At 34.2% G+C, this 14,311-nt stretch overlaps 1 protein-coding gene and 1 non-coding gene across 2 annotated transcripts in view; one reads left to right on the top strand and one right to left on the bottom strand.

The window, feature by feature from the left end:
- Window positions 1–7,357: 7,357 nt before the first annotated feature.
- On the bottom strand, window positions 7,358–7,429 carry Trnam-cau (transfer RNA methionine (anticodon CAU)). The gene has a single exon. It is a non-coding gene; the product is annotated as a tRNA-Met (tRNA).
- A 338-nt stretch (window positions 7,430–7,767) lies between these two features.
- Window positions 7,768–14,311, top strand: part of LOC127876447 (ubiquitin carboxyl-terminal hydrolase 38-like) — a 74,161-nt gene continuing 67,617 nt past the window's right edge. The window contains exon 1 of the mRNA XM_052421742.1: window positions 7,768–7,831. The gene's annotated coding sequence lies outside the window, so the exon portion shown is untranslated. The remainder of the gene's footprint in view (window positions 7,832–14,311) is intronic.

The following is a 14,311-nucleotide window of genomic DNA, read 5'->3' as shown; positions in this document are numbered from 1 at the left end:
GTATGACCTGAAATAAAATGAACTTTGGTGAAAGTCTCATTCAATGGGTCAAACTATTCTATACCGATATTAACAGTAAAATCATTAACAATGACTTCTTTTCAAACAGTTTCAACATCGACGAGGGTTCGACAAGGATGTCCACTCTTATCATCGCTGTTTATCATATGCATCGAGTATCTATCACATCACATCCAATCAAATATACATATAAATGGTATATCGTTAGAACCTGACGACGAAATTAAACAGTCCCTATTTGCTGACGATGCAACTTATATCTTAAATGACAATAGTGACTCATTCCATAACCTTTTTGAGTCGCTAACCAGTTTTGGAAATACATCGTGTCTTAAACTAAACACAAATTAATGTACTGTGCTACGAGTAGGTAAATTAAAACAAAATAATATGTCCATCATAAAAAAGAGATAAAATTCATTTGGACATCAGATGAAGCCACCACGTTAGGAATAACATTAACAAAAAATAAAAAATGAAACAGTTTTAAAAACATACTGCCTAAATTACAGAAATTTAAAAACTGCTTAAAATCATGGATACGCCGTAAACTTACATTAATCGAAAGAAAACACAGTGTTGAAAACGTTTGCACTCCTTAAATTAGTTTATGTACTAACTGTTCTCCCAAATGCACCAAATGATATTATTAACGATATAAAATCAGCATTATTTAATTTCATATGGGACGGAAAACCTGATAAAATTAAACGAACTCAGTTAATTCAATTTGTAAAAAATGGAGGTATCCAATTAACGGATATCGACTCATTCTTGAATGTAATCAAATGCAGCTGGGTTAAAAGATACCTAGATAGTACCAATACGAGTAAATGGAAAATATTCTACCATAAAATTCTAAAAACATATGGTGACTCCTTACTTTTTGAATGTAACATCAGCATCTTCAGCATGAACATTTTGCATGAAATTGCAAACGAAAACATATTTCTATCTAGTGTTCTATCGGCATGGAATAATGTCACTCCTAATCTAGATACCCAAACCAACAGTGAAACGATTTTATGGAACAATAAAGACATAACTTCAAACAATAAGACGTTTTTCTATAAACATTCGTTTGATCAAAACATTAAATATGTCGACCAATTGTACGATTACAGAATAAAGGACTTTTTTGATATTTTGTGATAATATATGTTACATATACGGAATACCTTCAATTAATTTCCTAATGTCTTACACATTAAAAGCATACCCATACATATTAAATCTACAATTAATACAAATAACACACCATGTAATAAACATCATTCGTAGAAAACATACTTGCAGAACAAAACAAACAAAATATTTTTCAAACTTCAAATTAAAAACCCTGTAGAAAACTCTAAGATTCAAAATAAACGGCAAAGCCATCTCCGAGAACAAAAAATTAATTGGAAACAAATATTCATTATGCCATATAAAACAACTATTGATAGCACTATGAGAAATTTTCAATATAAATATGTCCATACAGTCCTTCCCAAAATTATAATTTATTGCCGGCCATGAGGTCCTATAATCATGCAGCCATTTCCGGCCCAGACTGATTATTTCAGGCCCAAAAAGTAAAAAATGACGACGAAAGACAAAGATGACATTTTTAACAATATTTTAATATTATCAGATTAATTTAATGCCCTGCTTGCTTACGAATTAATCAGATATAACGGGAACCAAAAGTATATGGTATCGTTTCTCTCCCTTTGCGAATCTGCTCATATTGTGATGACGTAGTGTGTAATTTGCATTGACGACGCAGCAAAAATCTTCGGATACCGTATATGCACGTACGTCATTCAAGAAATGCAACCAATGAAAAAATGTTTTACATGATTGGAGTATTCATTAATAACTCAGTAAATTCCCACGTTTGCCTTGAAACTTTTCTGGAAATAGCTTATGGAATTCCAAATTTTAACACGACACGAGGTCCGGTAATATTAGAATCATTTCCGGATTTTCCAAATTATTATCGGAAAAATCCGAGGACCTACGGTATTTCGGAAAGACTGTCCATATAATAGAATCATAGCTACAAAATAAATATCTTTTTAAGTGCAACCTATCCAACACAAATGTATGTGATATATGCAGCGAACACATTGAAACAATAGAGCACCTTTTCTGGGATAGCAAACATATTCAAACTCTATTGAACCAATTGACAACATTTCTAGAGAAACAACAATTAAAAGTAAAACTGTCTCTCTGATATATCAGTTTCGGTGTTAATACTTTTAACATACCAGAAATTTATAACACTGTGAACTACATTACCCGCTATTATATTAATGAAATATTTCATATTCAGCATGAAATACAAAAAAAACACACATATTTTGAACTGTGTTATAAATTATTAAAAACTTAAGATCCAAATTGTAAAAGTAATAGCCCTCACCAACGATACACTTAATATTTTTTATCAAAAATGGAAACACATAAACTTTCATAATCCAGTTCAGTTGTCTTCTACCCCAGTCTACGAAACTCATCTATAATATTGATTATTACATTTAAAAATAACAACATACACCACAGGCAACCAAAGCACAAAAAACACTGTATATACTATCATATCATGTATAATATGTTTGACATTATTACTGCTGTATTATATCACTTTTGTTCTTGCTCATGCAGATATTTACAGTGTATGTTTTATATTGAATAAAAAGTACCGTTAATGGACAATCATAAATCATGACGGTTTATATGGTAAGACGGAAATGTCTGAGGTTATATCAAACTCCTTCCATATGGAACAGACACAATATACCGTATTTAACCATATAGAAAATATTAGTATTTAACAGTTGAACCTTGCCCTTTGATGTACAAGCATGGGTCATTCAAGTAAACATTGTCTGGTTATGGGGATTATTTGGCTGAAGTTTAATTACTTGTAAAAAAACAACAACAACAAATATTTGACGTATGACATTGAATTGCAGCATAGACCTTTTACAGAGTGACGTGGTTTAAATATGCGAATCGTCGTTTTGTCGTAGGAAATAATACTCTCAAGCAATATAGGCACATCCGTACAGGCGTTTACGTTATGGAGAGGAAATATTATATGGACGTACAGGTGAACAGACAAACGTGAATGCGTAATTTCGTCAGCACCCAAATCTCTTAATTTAGGATATAAAATAACAAGTGAAAGCAAAAAAAAAAAAACGTTCTTCAATTCCTCTGACATCTAAAAATATAGGCAAGTCAGCATAACAGATTGTTCGCTAACTTTTTTATGATACGCGATTAATTTCCACCTTTAATAAAGATATACACTGACTCATCAAAATCTTCCAAATATCTATTTACATTTATTGTTATTTTCCTTAAGTAATTTAGTTAAAGTTAATTTAACGATTATGATCTAAAACCAATAATCAATTATAACGACTATGATCACACTTAGCAAATAAGTTAAAAAATCAAGGTCTGGTTTTAGTAAACAAACAAGTTCGTATGAGTTTAATAAAAGAATCGAAAAACTCTATTGAGGAAAATAATGCTTAATTGTTCGTTAAAATATTGTATCGTTATAGTAATAAGAAACGTGGCATTTGATTACCGGAGAAAAACCCGTTATTCTCCAAATTAGAACATTCATTTTTGTGTTTCGTCGATGCATAATATCAATATATTTGATGTTGTTCAACGTGTTTATTACATGAACCATCTTTAATTAAAATAATTATGTTAATGACCTATGTGCTCCTAGGGATATATGCTGTGATATATCATAATATTGTCATTATATACCATAATTGTTAGATAAACATTTATGATAATACTTACTACGCATGATTTGGTTTCTTGCATATTTTGTACATTGCGGCGTCAAAGTATATTACAGGTGCAAATTTTAATTTACTGAGTTATCACTCAACAAAACGTAATTTTTTAGGAATTTGTGTGGGATTTACCACGGACTCTAGATGATTGAATATGCGCTCCATGGATTTACCTATGATATGGTCCAGTATATGTTTTGATTAGCTTGAATGGGTTTCTGCAATTAAGCTGTTATTAATTTACACTGCCCTGTCATCTCCACACAAAAAACTGTCACATGATACTTGGCCATGATAACAACAATAGGTAAAACCCCGTCCGTGAAGTATCACTATCTCGACGATACACAATTAGCTAGGGTATTTACTCAAATGTTGCTTTGTAATTTCGGTGTATTTGTGTTTATATTGGAGTTCGGAATAACAGAATATGCCATGTTTGTTTGTCAAATGGGCCTTGTTCTGATAAAATTTGGCTTAATGCATGAGCGTAAGCTGTCATACCAGATTAGCCTGTGCAGTCCACACAGGCTAATCAGGGACGACACTTTCCGCTTTTATGACATTGTTCGTTTCAATGAAATTTCTTCTTAGCAAAAATCCAATTTAGGCGGAAAGAGTCGTCCCTGATTAGCCTGTGCATACTACACAGGCTTATCTGGGATGACACTTAACGCTCATACATTAAGCCCAGTTTTCTCAGAACAAAGCTCAAATGATTGTTGTTTCAGATGGTGCGGTTTTAAAAGGATTTGATTATTGACTAGATAATTGCATACAAAATATCGTTTTCAAGAGGAAATATATGTTGTGGATATCTTGTGCATTATTATTGAATATAATAAATATGCAATGCACTTGTCGCGAACTGCGATTAACTACACCTTGGGTGTGGATGCTGGATCTGATACCTGATATTGTTCGAGAGAGAGTGTTTGTTTGTTTTAGATTAAATATGCTCTGTTGTGAGAGAGTTGACATTTTCGGGCTGTTTTATGTTGTGAATGTTGATAAGTGTGTGTCTGCTTTGTGATTATGGACAAAAATTTTAGTGAGAATTTAGGCTTTAAAGTCGTAACATCGGAAACCTTTTACTGTGGAATTATAGTTGAATTAAGATCAGCAATAATAAAATAGCTAAATATTAAGTGTACAAATAAAAACAGCTTATTTTGGAATATAATTAAACTTGTGTTGAAATAAAAATAAAATACGATCTAAAATATTAATAGTGTTGTGTTATTAATGAACTCAATGTAGTGATTAAATTGTGTACAGTCCGAACAGTAATTCTAATAGAACATAGAAAAGCTCGCTACAGCACTGTATTAAAACCTATGTTTCATATATTGTAATACATATCGATAAAGTGATAAACAGTAGTAGCAAAAAATATGTATCTATAGAACTAATGGAACATCTCGGGCTACATGATGGAAGTAAATATGATTATTAGTATTATAGTTAGTGCGATTATTGCGGTTTAAAATACGTTATCTTGGCTTATTTAAATTTCACTATCAGGAAATAATGACATTCCAGTTAAAACGACCAAATTAACTAGCGCGTGTAGAGTTTACCAGTGTACATCTCTATGACCTTTGGTTACGGTCAGGGATCTAGGGTATTGCTTAGCGAATATGCCAATGACCTATAGCCTTACATTTACGTAACAGTATCCCGCAAGGTTGCGATATTATCGGGGCTTATCAGCCACTTGACCCTTTCAACACCAGCCGGGGTGAACAACATAAATGAACTGGCATTGTTTAGCGATGAAGCTTGTGTATTCACATTGGGTCTGTATCGTCTCATGCGCGGGAGGATCTCAGAAACTTGGAGAAAGAAACACGGCGATGAAGCGGGTCGTTTATTCGCGTTTCCATAGTGCTCACGGTGGACAATAGTTTGTGTTCGTGGATGTATATACAGGTATGTCGTGAATTTAATTAATAAGGATTGGTAAGAAACAATTTATAATCGGCAAACCATTTTTCGCGAGTGTTAATTTTAAAGGCGTTATTTAATAGTCATTTCTGAAGTTATTGGAACTTTTTGTACGGATTGTTTTTGTATAATAAGTTTAGTATCAGTATCAGTGGCTCTACAGACAGAATAGTACGACAAACCGTCGACAGCATCTCGGATGATTTGCTGTCTTTATTCATGTATGAGGCGTCTTTCATTTTCAGTAACGTGCGGTTATTGAACAAATGTTTTGTTATAATGGATAATTGTGTTGGAAAAACCAATGGTTAGGTGGATTATACCCGGTGAATCGAGAGTAAACAGTAAAAACGTTATGTGTAAGTTTAAACCTATTTATTTTAGCTCGATTGCATCAAAAGCCTAAGGCTTTTATAAAAAATAAATTATAAATAAACGCTCTCGAGTCCGTATCCTGGACAAGAACCAGTACTTGGTGCCTTTGGGGGGGGGGGGGGGGGAGATCTAAAGAAAGAACCCGCGGTGGGGATCGAATCCGTGACCTCCCGGTGGACACCATATCCATTACACCACGGCGACCTTTTATCGCTTATGTGTTAGCGATATATTTAATGTCCGACAATATATTTATACTGAAAAACTGATTTACTTAAAGATTACATATAATAAAAAAATAATAATATAAAGTATTGTTATGATTATTAATAAGAGTAGAGTAAAGTATGTGTAAAAGTTTCTACCCGGTATATATTTCCTTTAAAATAATGTTTTATTCAAAGAAACAGCTCCATATATTTTACCTGTCAAATAGGTTTTTATATCATGTGTAGTTATATAGTATCATCTGTAAGGCCAGTTGGTTTTAAAAATAGTCACACCGACCGATGCATAAAATAAACAACATAAATGATGGAACAAAGTGCTTAATTGATGACAGATATAACTCTTGCCAAAGGTGAATATTATTTCTAATGAAACCGTATGTATAAATTGTCTGTTCAAATCCGTTTTTATAGATCATTTTTGGATAACTGTGTATGATTGGTGCCTAATGTGTAATCTTGATATAAAACCAGTGACAGGTTACAAGTGCGCCCCCTCTTGGATCCGTTATTGACGCTGAAGAACATGGATGCGTAGAGGCACAAGCACCTTAGTATCAACCACGCTACGCGTCGACCAGACACTGTACGCTGGCCGATGCTGTCAGAAGCGAGTTGCCATTCACTGCCCGGGTCGGACAGCCGATGGAATGATAAGCCAGTACATAACCCATTAAGAAATGACTATTTCTCTGTAGACCCACCTGCGCATGTTCTCGAGGCAGTGATTTTGTACATATACCTTTATTGAATTTTCGTCGCGTAAACAGTCGCTGAGAACTACGGCTGAACCGAAAATATATTCGAAGAACAATACTCAGAAGTTCCGTATAATACGGACCGGAAGCAACAATGACGATCATGTTGATGAATACTTCGTTTATTTCGAAACTTAACGGTATGGTTATGGAAGCGTTGGAAAGGACGGACTATGATACAATTCTATCAAAATATACATGGCAAAAAGGAAAAGATTAGCAGAGCGAGGTTTCGATCCTCGGACCTCTGGGTTATGGGCCCAGCACGCTTCCACTGCGCCACTCTGCTATGATCCATTTAGCGGAAATATTGTAATTGAACTTAACCACATCCGTACTGTTCTGTTCGGGCTAAGCCCTACTGTTAACTTCGTTACTAACAATACAATTATTAGCGAAATAAAAGCTATTAAATACAAGATAAACATTATATGCCCTTATATAATTAGCATCTGCAAAAGCACATGTTTAAAAATCATATTAACAACAATATGGTTAATTACAATTGCTTATAAATTAGAACGCAAAATTATGGTACGAAAACCACATAGAACGAATCAACATTATAAAGTTAGACTGGTTCCTAGCTTCGGTTGAAAACAAAGGGGCAGGTAATCCAGACTATTCTACGGTGAGAAGCCCGATGATTTTAGGTGTCTATTTTATTAAATAATAATTATCGAACACTATAGTAAGTTCAGTCTTTTGTTTATTTTGATAAGATAATTTCAAATAATGGGCAGTTTGATACACTTTGCTTTTGACCCTTGTTCTAGTTGTGTTTGGGAAAGAACACATTTGTGCTGAAGCATTGTGGCCTTTTGTGGGTGGGGCAATTAAATTTTATTCAGATTCGTTATCGTTATAAGTTAATTATTTTCTCGATATTTGTATCCTTTAGTTTAATATCACAATATTCGCAGGGTCATTTGAACAAACAAAGTGATTGTAAATTTTCAACTTAATTTTTATTGTAGCAAAGAAGCAAACACAGCTACATGACTTGGGTCTTACTAAGTTACTAGTCTAAATTAGTAAATAGACATGATTGAGTTATCTGAGAAAATCTGAGCAGCGGAGGACCATTTTTGTTTGGAAACTAGAACAATTTAATAAAATCATTCATTTACAAAAGAACAATTGACCAAAAACAGTAACATATTTAATGAAAAAAACCATCATACATGTGTCCAAATTTATCAAGTAAAATACCAGTTTTAAATTTTGAATAATATGTTGTTGTTTTTTCAAGCTGCTATCATATTGCTTGTCCCAGCGATTGTTTTTTCCCAATTGGGAGAAGAACTGGTACCAGACCAATTGGGAAATATTAGCGCAAAAAGTCCTGTATTTGGGGAAATTCATGTCGTGAAGTATCCAGCTTCGGACATTGGTGTAATTGATTTGTTGATATCACATACTTTTTAATTGATAACTACCAGTCAGTGTTTTTAACCCTTCTGAGTTGCAAAGAAAAACTGATGGAGTGTTGTGTCCACAAACATGTTTGCAAATTATTAATACCAGGGCTTACTCTGCAATTCGCCAAATTAGCCAATGGCTTCAAATTGACCTATTTGGCTAAAGAAAATTTTATTTGGCTACAACTTTTTATTCATTAGAATTCATAAAATAATCCAAAATAGAAGAATTTTGCCTTAGCAAGGGGAATTTGGCTAAAGAAATTTTTGAGCAAGGGGAAGCCCTGAATACCTAATTACAGAAAAAACTTCCAATCTGGATTTGTGAAGGGCGACTAGCATAAACCAGCTAACTTATCTGTATGACGACATCCCTAAGGCTATGGATGATGGTTAAGAGATCTGAGCATTTTTGTGTGATATATCTAAGGCATTGGACAGAGTTTGATGCCAAGGTCTTTTATCTAAAGTGTCTTCTATTGGGATAGGTGGCTCTCTTCTGGGCTGGTTTTCTTCCTACCTCTCAAGCAGGAAACAACAGATTTTCTTTGCTTATACATCTTCTTCCTGGTCGTCTGTTACCGCCAGTGTCCCACAAGGATCCATTCTCGGTCCATTGCTCTTATCAATATATATCAAATGTCTGCCCATGTTTTAAACACAGATCAGTCGCGAATTATCTTCTGGTCAAATACATAGGTTGGTTTCTTTAAATTCAGCAAAAATAGACCTTTTTAATGAACGATGTCAAGTCCCACAAGCATCTTATACGAATTCTTTCAGAGGATGCAAAATGGGCAACTCGTATCTCTATCATGGTTGACAAGGCTAGGCAGCGAATCGGCATCCTCCGATCCTTAAAGTATTTATTATCTCTCATAAGTTTAGAGCGCATGTATCTTTCATTTATCCGACGCCTTTTTGAGTATGGCGATGTCGGGTGGGACAATTGTTCTAATTACTAAGTAACGAAATGAAAGCTGTCCAAAACGAGGCTGCAAGGATTGAAAACTGGCGCTACCAAATTCTGTAACCTTGGACCGTCTTCTAGTGGGAATCCCTAGCCGACAGAGGAAAAAATCATAAATTAATTTTCCTTTATAAAATAAAGAACAACCTAATCCCATCATACCTTTCCAACCTGATACCTGTACAGTCTGATTGCACATATTTGCTTTGTAGCAATAACAATATCCCAGCAATGTTCACAAATACTCGGCTGTACAGGTCTTCACTTCATTCCTGCCTTCAACTATCCGGTAATGGAATTCTCTTCTATAACCCACAGGATTCCCAAATCTCTATAATATTGGCCATCGGAAATCATAAAACAACCACTGCCGACTACGTCTAGGTTGTAGCACATTTACCTTTAAGTAACACCATAGAAACATCACTAATAGTCCTCTTTGCTCCTGTGGTGCAGAAGAAACACCATCCCACTACTTAATGCAGTGCCAAAATTTTGATAACATACATAACTGTCCTTCCTTTTAAATCTGCTGTGTCCATTGACATTAAACAATCTGCCCTTTGGAGATGATTGGCTATCGCCTGAACACAACACATATCTTTTTCAGCGTGTCCAAGGCTTCATTGCAGCAACAAAATACTTTGACATTATAGTGGTGGGACAATACATACTTCCTTCTTTTGCATATATTAATGGCTTAGAATTACAAAAGCAGTACTAACCATCCATATTGCATTTTCTTCTGTAGTAACTCAAGCACGGAGCAGAACTAAAATAAGCATTGAAGATGGTTGCCTTCTTATCCATGAAAAGTTAATTATTTTGTAATATGCACATGTCTATTATAATATATTTGTCTGAACCAATAAATATGTTCAAACTTAATAAGACATAAGGTCCCAGGAAAAAGATTTCCATATTAGGCCATTAGTATAAGGTTTTTATGTCCCCTACTAAAGTAGTGGGGGACATATTGTTTTTGCCCTGTCTGTCTGTTGGTCTGTTTGCGCCAACTTTAACATTTTGCAATAACTTTTGTTATATTGAAGCAGTGATATTTTTTGCTCAAAATTACAGCCGATTTTCGGCTGCTTCCCAATCGCAAAATTCCATGTTTTTTCCCAAAAATCTGACCAAAATTTCCCCCAAAAAACCAATTTCCAAAAAAAAAAAAATTTTTTTTTTTTTTTAACAAAGAAGTCTCTTTTGTCTAAATTATGATTTCTTAACTCTAGATCTCAACTTTATTTTTTAAACATCCTACAAAATATAGATCTTTAATTCAGTCCTTTTTGACAATAAATAATTGCCAAATTTGCCACTTTTATTGATTAAAAAAATCCAAATTAGACCAGACTCCTTATCGCAAAATGGCTTGAAAACCCCCTGAACATGCACTTAAAAATTATTAATTCTGTTACTTATAATCATATTTATAATGCTTAATTTTTCCCAATTTCATGGTTTATTGCGATATTGTTCCCAATTTCACTGTTTATCGCGCTAATTTTCCCAATTCAAATGGCACAACCTGTAACAAATAAAAGCAAAAAAAATCACTGTGAAGAAAACAACTTCATATTTGGCATGCATGTGTATCTCATGGAGCTGCACATTTTGAGTGGTTAAAGGTCAAGGTCAAGGTCATCCTTCACAAGGTCATCCTTCAAGGTCAAACGTCATATAGGGGGACATTGTGTTTCACAAACACATCTTGTTACTTCTGACTGTGGCGCACTGTATTGGCAGTATAAATCCTTATTAAAATTATGGATCACCCTACAGTATTCGAACAACTGAATAAACAAACTACCTCTGAATACTCTGGATGGTTGTTTTCAATAAAGGTTAAAAGCAAGAGTCAATGAAAGTATCAAGATTCAACTTAAACTGCATTAAACTGTGCTCCAACTAGGATCTGAAAAAGGCAGGGTTGTAATTCATCGAAAAGGTCACTTTACTGTGCACGGTCATATTATCTCTATGGCAAATTTTCAATATAGCATGTGCTTTATAAAATAATTTTCAATGTTCATACTACTTGTTCTTCCATTTAAGGCATTTTTACTATTGTTATATATTAATAATAATAGTTTCAGTGTGAAAATTTGATTAATGTATTGAAACTTCGAATAAAACTTCCTTTATAATTATGTGAAAAAAATCAAAACAAAGGCATGGTGGAGGTCCAGGTGGGCTGGGTAACAAAATTAAATATGAAACACACAATGATTATATTTGGCTCTCATATCGTTAATGCTAAAATGGACCATTTTTATAAACAGGAGCATTTCTAACTTCTTATACAAGTCGCAATTAAAAAATCTAGGTGCCAGTTTATTATGGCTCAGTAGTGACTTGCACAACAATCTTACTAGGTTGTTCAGGGAGTACATTGCAAAATTCCTGTAATGTCTTTAATCTTTAGGTTTGCAAGAAAGGTAACTCCTAACCTTTAATGGCCTCAAAATATTCCACATACTTGGAGTAATCTCCCTTGGTTAGCTTTTCACTGTCTCTTATTTGGCACTATTTTAACAGAATCATTATTTCAGAGAAATTTTGAACATTTTAGCTTATACAGGCTTTCTACTGGTCCCTACCTTTCCCTACTTTTTTTTCTTTACCCTACTTTTCCCTACTTTTTTCAAAAATAGCCCCATTATCCCTACTTTTTCATTTTGCAAGTAAAATAAATAAAATGCAAAATGAAGGCTTACATGATTCTTCTTTAGATATTTTTCAGAATTTCCATTCATTATGAATCTTTTGTAATGAGTACAGTTCAGATGTGTTTGGGGGATCACCTTGTGATGTCCATCCTTGAAAGCACCATGGTTCCTTGGCTAGCCAGTACAGACATACTGGTCTTTAGGTAAGATATTATCTTTTTACACTGTGAAAATACATGTATGTTCTATTTAATCATAGCATATGTTCTTCTTGAACTAGAGGTGACAGATATGCACGCTTCATCTAGACTTTACACTGCCAAGTTTCTTTTTTCCAATGATGCTACTAGCTGAGGGAACCCACAAATGCCATGCTGTGTTTTAAACCTTATGGGTTAAATTCGTAATTGCAGATGCTGCTTTCCTTTCTTACAAAATACATTTACGTTTATATGTAAAGCTTGCTTTTAATAACTTTCATATAAATCATAAATAATTTTGTATGACCCCAAAAAACAGGGAGGGGTGATTTTGTCTGGCCGTCCATCTGGCTGTCCATAGCCCAAAGTTTCTGTTGCGCAGAACTCAAAAGTATAACTGCTAGAGCCATCTTTCTGTGAATATTTGTCAGCATGTGAACTTGTATACCTGAGTATTTTGATGCAAGTGTATCAGATATCTATGGATAGGAATCTTTGTGACAGAGCCAAATTGTGGGGGCATCTGTGTCCTATGGATGCACATCTACTTAAACATTATTAAATTGATTAGAATTAGAATACCGTGGCATTTGTAGTTTGCTATAAGACACTGCATTGAACAACACTGCTTTGACCAGCCTTAATTTGCTTTGTGTCAATACTATGATGCAGCAGTGACATATTGACAACTGAGATCCATACAATGTCCATTTTAGTACTATAACTAGTAAGTTTCACTAATATAATCAAAGCACTGAAAGTACTGGTTTGACGATGCTTTTGAAGAGGATGGATATATAGAGGATATTTGTTGGATTCGGCGGAATATTGATTTTCCCAGAAAAACAGCGAAAAATATCGATATTTTCACTGTTATTTTTCACTGTTTAAAACAGTGAAATACCAGTTTATTTCACTGATATTTCTGTATAAATCACCGGAAAGCATAAAATAAATAAGCATTCATTTAAGTTTATCTACATTACCGCAATTGTGTAATTTTTATTGCTTGTCATTTATCCGCAGGTCAATAGTTAATGGTTGTGGTGCAATTGTTTCCGTTCTTGGACACTGCACTTCCTTCAATTAGATTTATTTACCTAAATATCTCATATTTGAACTTACAATTCTTTTGGGAGTAATGGTACAGACAACTGGATAAAACAGCAACAATATGCTAACCCATAATTTTTCGAGGAACATAATTGAGAATTCCTGTGCTAGCCCCCAATCACAGTATGTTGGGGTATAATAATAGTCAAATTTTGTTTTTCTTCTCAAAAGATTTTCGTAGATTATAAGTTGAGGAATATATCATCCAAGACTACAACTTTTAGAAAGCTATTTTTATGTCCCCCACTATAGTGGTGGGGGACATATTGTTTTTGCCCTGTCTGTTGGTCTGTTGGTCTGTTGGTTGGTCTGTTGGTTGGTTGGTTTGCGCCAACTTTAACATTTGCAATAACTTTTGCAATATTGAAGATAGGAACTTGATATTTGGCATGCATATGTATCTCATGGAGCTGCACATTTTGAGTTGTGAAAAGTCAAGGTCAAGGTCATCCTTCAAGGTCAAAGGTCAAATATATGGGTCAAAATCGCTCATTTAATGTACACTTTTGCAGTATTTCAATATTCAAGATAACAACTTGATATTTGGCATGCATGTGTATCTCATGGAGCTGCACAATTTGAGTGGTGAAAGGTCAAGGTCAAGGTCATCCTTCAAGGTCAGATGTCAAATATATGTGGCCAAAATCGCTCATTTTATGAGTACTTTTGCAATATTGAAGATAGCAACTTGATATTTGGCATGCATGTGTATCTCATGGAGCTGCACATTTTGAGTGGTGAAAGGTCAAGGTCAAGGTCATCAAGGTCAGAGGTCAAATATATGTGGCCTAA

Source organism: Dreissena polymorpha, chromosome 4 (genome assembly GCF_020536995.1).
Source record: "Dreissena polymorpha isolate Duluth1 chromosome 4, UMN_Dpol_1.0, whole genome shotgun sequence".
Taxonomy (NCBI): Eukaryota; Metazoa; Mollusca; class Bivalvia; order Myida; family Dreissenidae; genus Dreissena; species Dreissena polymorpha.
The sequence above is the reverse complement of the archived record's forward strand: the minus strand, read 5'-3'. Positions and strand labels throughout refer to the sequence as shown.